The following is a 15,083-nucleotide window of genomic DNA, read 5'->3' as shown; positions in this document are numbered from 1 at the left end:
GACCTGGACTCTTAGCTGGTAAGAGAATCCACTCCTACAAGTTGTCCTCTGACTTTCCAACATGTATTGTGGTGTGCGTTGTCCTTATTCACACATGTGCACACACAGTGGAAAAACGTCCAAAATAAGTATGTTCTAAAAAGATAACAATAAACCTTAACTTAATATTTTACTCATCATCAAAATAATTTATGGAAAGCATTAACAATTTGGTAGTAATAACACTATAAATTATGAATAATGAAAGTAAGAATAGAATCATTTATTAAGTTTATTGTTAGTTGAACTAACTGCACATAGCAGGTACCTGATTTACAGTGACTGAAGGAAGTTAGAAAAGATTCTTTTTTAACAACCCAGAGATGAATGACCAAGGGCTGGCTTAGCTGTGCTCAAGATCATATGGGGGAACTAGCTCTTCCATCAGATTGTTCCATGATTCCCTTGTTCTTGTGATCTCTTGTTCTTGATGGCTTGTGACAAGGACCCAGAAGGAAGGGAGAAGGAGAACATGGACCCACAGCTACACACACTACTTTTACAGTTTTCCCATTGAACTTTGTTGTTACATGGTGCACACCTTCAGCCCTCTTAGCATGTATGGGCGTGTAGTCTTCTCAAAATATTTTAGTTTTGTAAGATTCACCATCTTGAGGTGATGTTAGATAATCAAATGCCTGCAGGATAAGACAAAGTCCATTAAATAATGACGATGTTGTAACAAGCATTAGGACGCTACTTGAAGAATGCTTGACTGTAACACCTCACGACGAGATGTCTAGGAAATATTGAAGAGGCAGGCACGTATGCGAGGTGGATACTTTGGGTACAAGGATGATTAGTGCCCTGGGCAGGACTGAGGGAATCAGAGTGACATAGTTTAAAACTTATGAAATTTTAATTCCTGGAATTTTCCATTTTCTATGTATTAACATTTTCGGACTGCAGGTAACTAAAACCCAAAAGATCAAAATTTCAAATGGGACAGCAGGATGGGCGAAGTCACGTTAAGAGGCTAGCTGACACCACACTGGAGACAACACTGCGTTTGCGTCTCTGCACGTAGCTACCAGGTGCATCCTCCTCATCATTTAAATTTCTGGGCTGGGGATGAAGTGTTCTGATAGAAAGCTTGCCTAAAATGTGCAGTAACTGCCCTCCCCAACAGAAAAAGTCTGTACTCACTGTTGGCTCGACATGCAGAGTTCCTGTTGCCTAGGAACTGGTATTATTGTTAATTGGGTTATTTCTAACACCTTGGTAATAATTTTTGTCTACTGCTGTTGTTAGAATCAAGGAGCTGACTCACCAGAATTATGATTGTGATCATGTCTAAGCCCCTTGATAAATAGACCAAGCTGCTTTTCAGAGACTTGTGCCAGAGTTTACACCATCAGCGTAATATATGAGCCTGCACCTCAGAGCACCCTTGCGCAGGCTTATTTTCTAAGTCCCACTTAGTCATTATTATCCCTAGGGTTCAGTCTCTGAAAATAGTTTTTTTTTTTTTTTTTTTTGCCCTTGGCTTGTTTTCTTTTCCTTTGCTGTCATTAATCACAAGATAATGATTTTCTTTTTTAATAACTTTGGTTCGTTTAAAACCTGTGACTTCTTCTAGCAATCTGAGAATACAGCCGGTTGGGCCGAGATGTACATGCCGATCTCATGCAGTGTGAGATCTCTGGAGACACCAACACCCATTTAGTCCCAGGATCTGATATGAATTTGCCTCCCACCCTCAGTCACATTCATTTTGGTGTAAGATGCCTTTTTGTTCTGAGTCCGAAATGAAGTAGGAATGGGAAGGTCGTCCCTGAAACTTTGAGGTGGCTGTGTCTTCTGGTGGGAAGTATAGACACTAGCCATAATTAAGCTGACTCAGGTGGAATTCACAGGGGCTATGCAAAGAGTGCAGGTGCCTGTAGACCTCAAAACAACCTATGAAAGACTACATGCTGGAGACTTTTACAACCAATCTGCTCTTTTAAAGGGTCAAGTACCCACCACTGAGCATTCTAGCTCTCCTAAGGCCTAGGGCCAAAGGAAGCAGTCTGCTTTGGTCTTGGTAGGAACCAATCAGCCTAGCTCAAGAATAGAGTTTAGAACTACCCATCCCAGAGTACACAGCTTCTGCCACCAAGAACTCTGCTTTAGTGGGTTCCTCCCTGATTATTGTGTTTTCATGGTGGTTTTTGTTGTTGTTGTTGGTGGTGGTGGGGTGGTATGTGTGTGTGTTTGTGTGTTGTAGAATAGTGAATTTCACAAAACAAAGAATTCATATTTCACATGCTATTTCACATACATTTCTTAAAAAGAGACAGTTTACAAAGATGTGGGGCCTGACGTGCAAATGCAGGACTCTCTGTCTTTACCATTGGCCACAGAGCCCTCGCCCTGGACACAGAAACTGCTGTTTGCTCCCTTAACTGTTATAAATCTTTCTATTTCTCGTTTTCTTAAATCATGCTTTCTTTGTTTTCTATACACAGTCAGATCTGCCAGTGAACCTCCGGCCTTGAAAGTTGACGAGGTAAGAATTCTGAGATATTTTCTTCTAGACTCATCATGAACCTAACTGGAACTTTTGGAGGGACCATGAGAATGTCAGAAATCTTACAGACCAGGACCCTTAAGTGTGTGACATCTTTACAGAAAGCAACCATTATAGTCTTGGACAGTGTTGCTGTAGTCTTGGTGTCTAAAGAAAGCATGGTTCTCTTTAGTGACCGTTAAAATCGGAGTTTTACCCAGATTTCCTTTATCTTCTAAAAAAGTGTCTGAGCTAGGGAACATTTGAAGTTGTTGCCTTAATAATGGTATCCGTGTGGTACCAAAAGTGATTAAGGGATTTCAAACATTAACATACCCTGTGCATGACAGAGCCTCAGGGTGACTGGTTTGGGAAGGTAAGCCTTGACTTAATGGATTGGTCATAGACATTGCAAAAGCTTTTGCCTGAGCAGTAACCAGAACAGCAAGAGGTCAGCTGAGTGCTGGTGGGTTTCTCTGAAAGACCCTTAATTAACTCTGGAGATGAGTTAAAGCCATTTGAAACTGGTTACAAACTTGAAAGACCCCATTAGCCTGAGTCAAGTAAGACTAGTTTGCCTATCCCAAACTAGAAGTGGTGTTTTTATTTGACAGAGACTCAGAATTTTCATTCCATTCAGCTTCATCATGAAAAACTATCACTGTATATCAAAGCAAAGATAACTGTTATAAAAAATTCCCATGTCCTCATCATCCAGTATGAGCAGTTATAAATTCACAGCCAGCATTGTTCTTTATACTTTCATCTGCTTCTCTTCTTTTTCCATTGGGTTGAACGATGTGGCCTCTTGCATTCGGTGGTTGGACTTGCAGTCATTTACTTGTGTATGTGTTTAATGGCTTTAGCAAAATTCTGATAAAAACAGGAAGCCTTGACACCTGGCTTAATTGATTTCTAGAAGTTGTCTTTCATTTGTTCTTCACGTAGCAAATGTGTGCTTAACATTTACAAGTCCTAGGCCTTTGGATAAGGGAAGGTTTCTCTTTTTTTCAAACACACGGTAATGAGGTCCTCAAATTTGGACTTTTGAGATCATCAAATGAAGCTACCCATTTGATGACAGAATGAAAGGATGACATTCATCTACAACTTTAACAGTCAAATGTAAGCCTTTGACATATATCACAATTCTAGAAACCCAATGGGGGGTTATTTCTTAACTTACTAACATAATGGGATTGCAAAAACTGCGCACAAAGCAAAACTCCTCCCAATTCTCTAATCAGTCTTTCTGTTTTATCATGAAGTTCCTTCAGCAATCTCCCTCCATTTCAAGGAAAAACTCTGTGAGAGCAGGTGTGGTTTCCAACGGAACAGTTTTGCCTCCAGCGTGTAGCCAGCACATCTGGCATTTATATATTTAATAAAAGTGTTGAATGAATGAACAAAAGAATTAAAGCCTGATGTAGGTGTACAAAGATGACATCCACATAGGCCACAGTATTGCCAACTGCATGGGAGAGTAATGTGGTATCAGAGACCCCAGGGATGAAGGGTGAGCAAAGTGTCACCAGCAGGTCGAGGAGGGGCCTGGCCTGGTGGCGCTGTGGAGGAAAGCTTTGAGTCATGGTGAGATGCTCCCAGTCTGGAAGGGATAGAAGACTCAATCCAGGCATAAAGAGTCCTGTGTCAGAATACACACAGATGCCAAAGGCCACGATGTCCTCTCAAACTTGACTTCAGAGATTTCAAGTGGCCAGGGTGTAACTGACTGAAGAGGCAGGCCAACTAAGTGTGGAGGGATTCTGTAATCTGGGTGGGCAGGCAGAAAAGAATATGCAATGAGATTTTTTTTTTCTTGGAAAAGATGATTCTATAGGCAGCTGGGGAAATGGAGGGAAGGCCAGTGGGAAGACATGTGTCTAAGAAGGGGTTGGGTTTGGGAGAGCTGGTGGAATTGATGATGGGAGTGAGCAGTAAAGGGGAGAAAGCATCTAGGATGCCTCAAAACTTCTCTTTGGGAAATTGAGCTGGGGAGTGATTGCCAGGCTCTAGATGCAAGAAGAGAGACTAGAATTCAGCTTCCAGGAGTGGCTTCATCAACATGGGTGTACCTGTAGACCCCTTCCTGCCAGGAATTGTCCTGATGGAGCAGGGGTTGTCCGCTAGCACCCCTAGAGAAACATGGAGACACAAGGCTACACAGAAGCCACCCAGATCAGTTGAATCAGAAGCCTTAGGGGAAAAGCCTGGATAGCCGAAGTTTCTGAAAGCTCTGCAGATGGTTATACAGTGCAGTCAGAGTTGAGGATTTCTGCGTGTGAGCTTATGTGAAGATAGCTTTGTGAGCATTGCACGTGTGTGTGCATGTGTGCGTGTGCATACGTGCGTGTGTGCATGTGTGTGTGCATGCGTGCATGCGTGTGTGCATGTGTGTGTGTATATATGACCATGCAGAACTTCGGCTGCCCTGTAATCAAGTTCTTTAAGTTTAAGTATCTCATACCTTTTGGTTAAGGGCTGGGCCATCCCGATATTCCTTCAAATATTACTAATACTAAGAATGTTTTATACATCTTCTGGCATTCTTTGTATGCTGTGTGAGTTTGATGTTAAAAAGTAAACTGAAAAATTTCAATTAAATCCAAGCAGAGTTGCCCAATGGAGGTTGATCATGTGTTCATTGGGACAGTTCTTCATTGTGCTCTTGGTACTTGTAGCTCATAAAGGGCAATGGCATCCTGTAGTCATTGTGGTCTCTGGAATGCTCTAGGAACACGCTGAGAACTACTATGCCTTTGTGCACAACTTTATTTATTTTTTTGCATTTTAGAACTTTATTTCAATGTAACTGTATGCATAAGAAATACACTCATATTGGTTAATAGAGTACAATTATGTTTAACTTATCCTACACAATCTTGACCAGAAACTTGGTACATGATTTAAAATTTTTTAAAGAAACACACTAGTCTGATTTATTTCTGTCTATTACAAATGTATTAAAGATCCTCCATTAAATGCTGCCGGAGGGAGTAGAACCTTGAGAAATATACTTTTGTTTTGTCTCAGAGAAGTAACACGTATTGTACTGTAAGGTTTATAAGATTGACACAAAACATTGTTGTAATGTTACAATACTAGTTTTTGGAGTTCAGTAACTATGGGATACACGCAGCTGTAAAAGCGGTCTCACTTACACATGGACTGCAGACCTTCATATTCAAATCATTTCTGAACTAAGACTACAGGGCGGCTCTGTTGTTAAAGGCTAGGCTGCACACAACTTTAAAGGGGTTATTTTGCATTTGCTACTCTCTCCTTTTGCATTTTTTTTCTTCAGAAAAAAATTATTTCTTGGTGGTCCCTTATCTAAATCATCTCTGACTTAAACTAAAGAAAGAAACTAAACAAAGTAGACATATAAAAGGTGGTGTTATTTTGTGCCCTCTTGGGGATTTTGAGCAGATTTGGTTTAGTACTAAGTTTGTTTTTTTAAGTCTAAACAGAGAAGCAAATTAAACACTAAGTAAGAAATTGTCAAATATTATGGTTTGAAACAAAATCCTGCTAAGGTACCAGACAAATGGTACCAGTGATGAAAGATGATTTGTTTCCTGTCGCTGCTATAACAAGTTATTATAAGTTTAACATCTTGAAAACATACATATGCATATTCCAGTGCCATGGGATAGGATCTGCAGGGATCTCACTTTGGCTAAAAGTCACATATTAAGAGGCTCAAGGCCCCTCATCTTTATAGCTTCCAATGCCATTTTCAAAGCCTGTGACATTGTGTATCTGTGTGACTTTGTACTGTAGGCACATTATCTTCAGACCTGCTACATCTAGATGAACAGGAATAATCTCACAAGATCCTTAATTTAATCGTACCTACATAGTCCCTTTATTCAGGTGAGGATAGTGGATCATCTTAAAGGGCTAAGGAAATAGCTCCAGCGGACTTTGATGTCATACTGATGGATTTTTAGAACAAAGGTTTTAGTTTAACTAAATAATGAAAATGGCCTCTAGAGTTTGGATTGAAAATGGTAACAAATCTATCCTATTTGGAAAACCTGCATCTATCACCCTTTGCATTCATGGGTTCTGCACCAACAGATTTAGCCAGTCATGGATAGAAAAATATTTTTAAAAAATTACTTCTGGGGGTGAGAGATGTATCTCAATAGGTAGACAGCTTGCCTAACATGCATGAAGCCCTGGGTTAGATCTTTAGCACCACGTAAAGTAAACATAGTAGTAATACACCCTTCAAGAGAAGCACTTGGGAGGTGGAGGCAAGAGGATCAGAAGTTCAAGAGCATTGTCAACTATATAGGAATTCAAGGTTAGCCTGAGATACATGGGATCCTGTTTCAAAAACAAACAAAACAAAACAAAAAACCTTTAGTTCTGTAGTGTGTGTCTACATGCTTTTTTTCCTGGTCATCCCACAAACAATGCAACCTAATAACGTTTTCATAGCATTTACCATGCCATGACAAATAATCTAGAGGCAATTCAAAGAGAAGTTACATAAGAGGTTATATGTAAATATTATGCCATTTGACAGGAAGAATTTAACAGCTACAGATTTTGATGTTCAGATAGTCTTTCACAGGTACCCCGTAAGTCAGGATGGCTCGGCACACTCAAAGTCGACACAGTAATGACAATTCCTAGGATTCAGAAGAGCCAGCAACATTTGTGAAACCACAAGGTCAACTAAAAGTGTTTTCCTGCCCAGTTAGTTCCCCAGTGGCAGCAGCTGCTTCCTGTGTGCTCCCTGCAAAAATGGAAGCTTCAAGAACTGTGTTACTGAGCATCCATGGGACCTCCCTCCCTCCATCTTGTATGTCAGCATGTATAGAGGTTATAATACCCAAGTCTGCCACGGAGTTCTCTTAGCTTTTATCCTGCATTTTGTGTTACAAAACTGAACACTTACCTCCTAATAAGTGGCGTAGAGTGTTTGGACTGGGTGCTTTAAGGGACGGGGTTGAGCAGACAATGACTTGGATATTGCTGCATCTGCTAATGACACCTGCTTAGCTGTCCAAGGCAAAGCCTAACAGAAGAGATGCTGAGAGTCCTAGGGCGGTGTCCCTTGCTCTTCTGTGGCTTTTATTTGGAGTTTTGATCTCTGTAAACCATTAGGACTAAACAAAGAGAATTGTAATCATACTGGAAACAGCAATATGTTGACTTCCTCAGGCAAGAGTTTGATTTTCAGGAGTCTGCAGGGTTATGAACTGTTGTTGATTTTTTGATTGATGCTTTTTAAATGTGACTCATCATTTCCTACCTTCCAAACTATGCTACTTGATAGATCCAAGGAATTCTCTTCTTTTCACTCCCCCAAAAGATTTAACATTATCAGTTATTGAGGGAGCTATATCTTTGGACAGGGGTCCTGGACAGATTTGCAAATTTACTGTTATTTTGTTTATTTATCTATTTCTTGTATAGAGGTGCAGATGGGTGCATGGTATTTGTGTGTGTGTGTACACATGTGCCATGGCTTATACACACAATGCTGGTTTGAAGGGAAGAAGACAACTTGCAGGAGTTGTTTGTCTCCTTCTGGTATGTAGCTTTGTAGGGATTGAACTCAGGGAGGAAAGTTTTGCTGCAAGCCCCAAAATGTGCTGAGGCAACTCCCTGGCACCAGACTTGTGAATTGCTTTGACTTTTTACTAAATCATATTTGGAACTTCTTCTTTCTAAGACTTCTGATCTCCACTAAATTGATTAATTAATTAATCTATTTATTTATGTTTTGAGTCAGGGTTTCACAGTGTAGCTTCCCAGATGCTGGGATTTTGGGCATGCATGCCAGACATGGCAACCCTGGTGTCATTTTACCAAGACTACCTAGGGGCTAAGGACATAGTTTAGTGGTAGAGTACTTGTTAAGCTCCAGTGAAAGCCTGGTTTGTGTCTTAGCATTGGAACAGCAAGACCCTAGTATTGTTCCCGTGAATTAGGAAGTTCTATAAGAAACTATACAATTACTTAAGCCCAGATTCTTTTATTCTTTTTAAAAGAGAGATTAGAGGACACATGCAAATAAGGGATCAAAGTCTCTAGTTGCTGGGCAGTGGTAGTGGTACACATCTTTAATCCCAGCATCTGGGAGGCAGAGGTAGGCAGATCTCTAAGTTCGAGGCCAGCCTGGTCTACAGAGAGAGTTCCGGACAGCCAGGTCTACACAGAGAAACCCTGTCTAAAAAAAAAAAAAAAAAAAAAAAGGAAGGAAAGAAAAAGAAAAAAAGACTTCTGTGCTGGGAACAGGGTTTCCTATTGGGGAAATGTCCAGGAAGAAGATAGAGGTGACGTTTGCATTATTACTAAATGCCATCCCACTGTTTGCTTTAATGAAAGGTGAATAATTTTACCTTAATTTAAAAAACTAAACTTCCAGAGGAGAAAATAAGCTGCTTCTTCTTATCTTCAAATTCTGGGAAGGATCTGTAGCCATTATAATGCACTCGTGTTAAAGCCCTAGCCCTCAATTATTGTCTGTTCTTTTCCATTACTGAGAGAAAATATTAGCCTCAGAATCATGGTGGTACTAAGTGAGGAAGCTGTTGAATTGTTCATTGTTAAAATGTGTCTTTTTTGTCACTAGGTTATCAACTGGTCTATCTTCGGCAAAGCTTATCACAATAAAACGTTTTTTAAAGTTTAGCAATTTAAAGGGACTTGGCTTCTTTCCACCTGTCGTGGGATAGAAGTCCTTTTAGAACCATTGTAAGCTTTTACTATCCTGTAGTGTAGACTGTAATTGGAAGTAATAGAATGGAAGAAGTCCAGATGTGTTAATTTTAATAAAATGTGAGCCAGGTAGCAGATTTCATATATAGAAATATCTTTTATTAAACTATCTCCTTAGACATCCCAAGGGCCAATAATTGATGGGGACTTCTTTCAAGAGAGCATGAGTAAATGTGGGATTAATTATGAAATCTTGTGTCTTTACATTTCTGCCAGATTCATAGATAACCATTTTAACCTTTCTGCAGAGATGTAACTAGGCAACCAATATAGCATTTGGTCTCTGCACAGAACCCAAAGTGTGTAGCTATTACATCATTTTCTTTTTTTAGAAATACTATTTAAATCTCTTTTTTAGCTTTAGCATATGCTGCCATGTAACCTTTATTTTCTTTGAAAATATCACACATATCCCCAGCCTGGATCGTAGTGTGGTTCCTGGAAGCCCAGCATTAAGGCAGTATGTACACAGGAGCAATGATGTGGTTTGACAGTGGCCACATGCATTGTGCTTTATAATTTAGGTTAAGGTAGTAGGTGTCACTTTAAAAAAGCTTTAACAATATTTAAAAAATATTTGTATTAATCTTTTGATAATTTCATACACTGTATCTTGATCATAATCACCCTGTTTCTCCTTATAACTCTTCCCAGATCTACCCCATCTATCTATCCCCTCAGATTCATGCTTTCTTTTTTTTTCTTTTTACAATAACCCTTGACTCCAATTAGTGCTGTCAATATATTCCTAAGTCTGGGGCCATTCACTGTAGAGTGGTCAATGGGCCAACCAGGCACCACACCCAGAAGAAAAATGATCCTCTCCCAGAGGCCATCTAGTTCAGTTATGGTGTAATCTTATTAGTCTTTTCTCTTCCCATGACTGACTTGATTTTGCAGGTCAAACACAGGCAGTCATACTTGCAATGACTTCATGAGTGCAGCAGTCTATCATGCCTGGAAGACAATGTTTTCCTTCAGTCCTATCCGACCTCTGGCTCCAAGAATCTTTCTGCTCCCTCTCCCATGTAACATGAGGGCCTGTTAGTTGGGGTTTTTGTCCTGCCCGGTTCCCACAGCCTTTTAGCCCTCCAAAAATCACACAGAGAGTCTGCATTAGTTATAAACTGATTGGCCCATTAGCTCAAGCTTCTTATTAACCCTTGTAACTTATATTAACCCATTATTCTTATCTATGTTAGCCATCATGTCTCAGTACCTTTTTCAGCGGGGCAGGTCACATCCTGCTTCTTCAGTATCTGGACAGGACTGGGGAGAGAGCTTCCTTCTTCCCAGAATACTCCTGTTCTCATTGCCCTGCCTCTACTTCCTGTCTGGTTGTCCCACCTCTACTTCCTGCCTGGCTACTGACCATCAGCATTTATTTAAAGCATAATCGACATAATACAGAATTGTTCCGCACCATGTACCCATGGGCAATCACCACAGTAGGTAAGAGACTGTTGAGGAATCCTCCCCCAAGCAGCCTGCAGAGTTCCTTCCACAACTATGAAAGCTCATCAGGGAGACACTTCCTGGTCAGTACCAACTTGATTTCTCCATGCCTTGTGACCAATGTGGGTGGTGTCTCCAACAGTAGGAAGTAGACATCACTTTTAATGTGGGAACATGTAAAGGTTTAAACTTCTGTCCTCAGTAGGTAGAAATGAGTGTTTTCCACAGCATGATTAATGAAAACAATGTATATCTTAGAGAAGAAAACTGGACTTTATTCTAATGAACTTGGTTATACTGTACTGTATACGTGGTAACTAGAAGTACCAAGTTTTGTCAGTAAGCAAGAACTTATTGGGAGCTTTTTATATCTCAAACACTCTTTAGGTAGGTGCTGTGTTCCTTTTTGATTATAATCATAATTTTAAAATTTTAATTAGCATTTTCTTATTAAAATTAAAGTACTAGAGATGGATGTAAGTGAAAAGTAAAGGGGCTTTCCTCCATCAGTGTCTAGCGTCACTGTCAGAGGTGACTGAAGTGGACAGTTGAGACTTCCCCTGTCCTAATTGCTCTGCAGAGAGAATGGGGGTGTGTTAAGTAGTATACAGCCATCTGTCCCTCAGCTCTCTTCTAAGCCAAATCTTTTAATTTTGAAATGCTGTTTGATATTTCTTTTTCAAATGTGTCTTTTAAAAATTGCCATGGCCAATGTGGCTAGGGCTAAGGGCATGGGGGACAGTGGAAGAGTCAGTGTGAGCAACAACCAAGGAACAGTCTTTAGTGTTGTTCTCTGTAATCCTCATGTCGCCTGTAGTACATGATGTCCCTGTATCCTTTAAGTGACCTGTGACACAGCAACTGCTAACTTTATAGAACAGGAAGCTGTGGTTCCTGGAGGTAGACAATTTGCCCATGATCATTAGGTCACATAGTGATCAGTGGAGACAGCATCAAAATAGACACAGAGTTTCAGCCTGTCTTAGTCAGTGTCCTATTGCTGTGAAGAGACACCATGACCATGACAACTCTTTCTTTTTAAATTTTTATTTATTTATTATTTATAATTTCATTTTACATTCCAACCACAATTCTCCCTCCCACCCCTCTTCCCAACTCCCTATTACCTCCCCTTCAGTACCCATGGAGGGTACATGGTGTGGTGGCATGCAGACAGTCATGGTGCTGAACAAGGAGCTGAGAGTTCTACATTTGGGGTCTCAGAGAGCAGGAAGAGAGAGAGTCTCTGGGCCTGGCTTGAGCTTATAAAACCTCAAAGTTCACCTCCCTAAGCATTCAAATACATGATCCTATGGGAGACATTCTTTGTTTTAGGAAGAGAGGGCTATGTTCCCGGCCCAGCTAGATTAACCCCCGAAATAACCACACAGAAATCTGTATTAATTAAATCACTGCCTGGCCCATTAGCTCTAATCTCTTATTGGCTAACTCTCACATCTTGATTCAACCCATTTCTAATAATTTGTATGTCACCACGAGGCTGTGGCTTATCAGGGAAAGACCTGACAGCTGGCTCCATGGTGGCTCTCTCAGCCTGCCTTCTTCCCCCCAGAATTCCGTTCTGTCTACTCTGCCCACCTAAGGGCTGTCCTATCAAAAGGCCAAGGCAGCTTCTTTATTCAACAATGAAGTCAACACAAATACAGAAGGACCTCCTACACTAATTCTTATTCAAACTACCACTCAGAGCACTTGATGATTATGAAGATGAAGTTAACCACACTTCTGTGGTTCCTGAAGTGACCTACTAAAAGTGTCGGTGAATTCTCAAGACTTGATTACACAGTCATTCTGATTCTGCCAGTGACAAGTTATTTAAGACAGTGCAAATTGGAGGAGCCAGCTCTCTCCTTTCAGTTTTCCCAGTGGCTGTTCTGTGCCCATTTTATTTCTTTAGGTAATTCTGAGTGCAAGGTGAGACCCCAGCCAAACTGATAAAGCCGTACGTTTTCATCCCTAGACCACAAGGGTTAGTTTAAGGAACTGGCATGTAACCAGCAGGGGTCATCTTTGGGTCATCTAAACTTTGACAAAGGGAAGGCCCCATCTTTTCTGGACTTGAGGGAGTAGGAATTGTGTCTGACTATGTTTCAGTCTATTTAGATGATGAAGTCCAGAGCACAGTGGGGAGGAGAGTGGGGACAGAAAGCCAGGGATCAAGGGAGGGAGGGAAAAGAGGAGGAGAGAAAATGGAAAGAATGAAAGGGTAGAGACAATGCAGGGAAAAGAATGAGGCCCAGCATGCCTAGAAACAACTGGGCTCCAAGAATCCAGCCTGTGTGAGCCAGCGCATTTCTACTTTTTGCCCAATTTAACCCAGGCTGTTACTAAAGGAGCTCTGACCGACACCTCCAGTCTTCAGTTCTCTCACCTGCAAGCTGGGGTTATGGTAGCTCTCACTATATCTGAGCTATTACAAGCAACAGCTGACAGAATGGACAGGAAAACACTTTAAATTATAAAATGTGACACAAACGCAGGATGGCACTCTTTGCTGACACGACATTGAACTAGGAAAAGTTGAAAGGATGGAGAATTAGAAATGAGAGCTTCTGAGCCATCTGGTCCTAAGGAAGCTGCCAGAGTTCCCTAGCTTTTCTTCTCAGATCTACTTTCAGAGTCCGTCAAGCTCTGCTTGTGCCCACAATGAACACGAGGATAGACTTGAGTTAGTCCAGTGGGTCTCTCCTCTCCCCTCTGCCTTCTTCTATCACCCTCGCCACATACACACAACACCATATTAACACTTCAACATTTTAGCTTGTCATTTAAAGAGCTCTATCAATTCATACTAAAAACATTTTGTCTTTATTAAAGAAAAAACTATGTAAGAGCTTAAGGCAGCTATTATTGTTATATCTTTTTTAGAATGGTACTGTGTAGGTGATTCTGAGAGTTGGAGGTGTTTGATTCTGGATTTAGACAGACTCAGAATTCACCCTTTTTTAAAAAGAGAATATCTTACTAGTAGGTTGAAGTCTTGAGATTATAATTTATTCATGATTCAAGACTCATATTTCAGTTTTATAGTATTTTTCACTATATGTAATGGTACCTCCCAATGAGGTGAAACACATGGAGCCTCCACAGAACCTTAGCCTTGCTGGTTCATTGTATTTCACATTCATTTCTTTTATGTTTGATAATTAGAACCTCCCCCAAAGTTATTTAAGACCTCAGTCTGATAGGAAACTGCTTATAAAAAGGTTGAAGCCAGTGTGGAAATACGGTTTACTAATGTGAGAGGAGCAGGGCCCTTCAACCTGAAGATGCTCTGCATTTCTCATACTGGAAAATCTGGAAAACATGTCCATCTCCTTCCCTGTGATCAGAAGTCTGTGAGGATGTGTTATCTGACAGCCATCAGTGTGTGGGGAGGCATGAGGCTGAATCTGTGCTAGTGGACCCCTACACCACACACACACACACACACACACACACACACACACACACACCCTTCACCTATTGATGTCAAGAATCCCAGTGATTTCGTGTAAACCCAGGAATGAGTTTATATTATGAGTAAGTTTCTGGGTCTTCAAGCTGAAGAAAATGCCAACTGAATTGGAAACAGATGGAACCTTCAAATTGGTTCATTTTAGTAGAGCTTAATATGGGGAGCGATTTTCAAGGAAATGGGCAGAGTCTAGGGAAAATAATAAAGAATTGTTCAGGTTGTCCTGAAGCAATGACAGAAATGAGGAGAGAACCTTCAAAGAGGAGCTGAAGCCACCAGGAAAGAGTCTGGTCATATTATGATGATCCCGTAAACAGAAGTCCCAGGAAACAAGAAGCCAGAATTGATTCTCCCTCTTCCCTCTGACCTTCTCACAGTCCCTGCTGGCCAAGACCCCTGGCAGGCAAGGAGCCAGGCTACCTGCTATGGAGTCCATATGGTTTAGTTTCCTAGGGGCACAGAACCAGGAGGCCAACAAATGGGAGATATTGAGCCTGGTCCACCTAGGAAAAAAGGCTTGCAGGAAACAAATGGCTGCACTTAACCCTAATATAACCCTTCCACCCCAAAAATAGTGTTTTAGTAAATGTTCATGTTTCTATTAATTTAACTTAATTAAGGCCATAGCCCATGTTCAAACGAACCAAAATACAACAGTAGCATTTGAGCAGAGCTGTTTGGTGAACGATGACTTGGAGGAGGTCACAGGATCTTGAGATCACTCTCATTCTTGTCTCATTCAGAGCTGGGAAGGCAACTTCAATAAACATAGTAGAATTTTTCAGTTGAGCATCACTGAGAAATTTTTGTAGCCCACAGTCAGGGATTCCTCACAGTTAAAGGAACAGCTGTCAAAAGAATTGACAGGTCCAGCTAGAC

General features: G+C 40.8%; 1 protein-coding gene across 5 annotated transcripts in view; it reads left to right on the top strand.

Moving 5' to 3' along the window:
- Gng2 (G protein subunit gamma 2) overlaps nucleotides 1–15,083 on the top strand; it is a 97,917-nt gene that overhangs the window by 12,408 nt on the left and 70,426 nt on the right. For 3 of the 5 annotated variants that reach the window (XM_050127033.1, XM_050127035.1, XM_050127038.1), the window contains one exon: nucleotides 2,490–2,530. The gene's annotated coding sequence lies outside the window, so the exon portion shown is untranslated. Of the gene's footprint in view, nucleotides 1–948; nucleotides 1,074–2,489; nucleotides 2,531–15,083 lie in introns of all 5 variants that reach the window. The other 2 variants (XM_050127037.1, XM_050127036.1) reach the window with 1 other exon arrangement.

This window comes from Alexandromys fortis, unplaced genomic scaffold, assembly GCF_014885135.2.
Source record: "Alexandromys fortis isolate MF-2015 unplaced genomic scaffold, M_Fortis_MF-2015_v1.1 scaffold_233, whole genome shotgun sequence".
NCBI classification, from domain to species: Eukaryota; Metazoa; Chordata; class Mammalia; order Rodentia; family Cricetidae; genus Alexandromys; species Alexandromys fortis.
The sequence above is the reverse complement of the archived record's forward strand: the minus strand, read 5'-3'. Positions and strand labels throughout refer to the sequence as shown.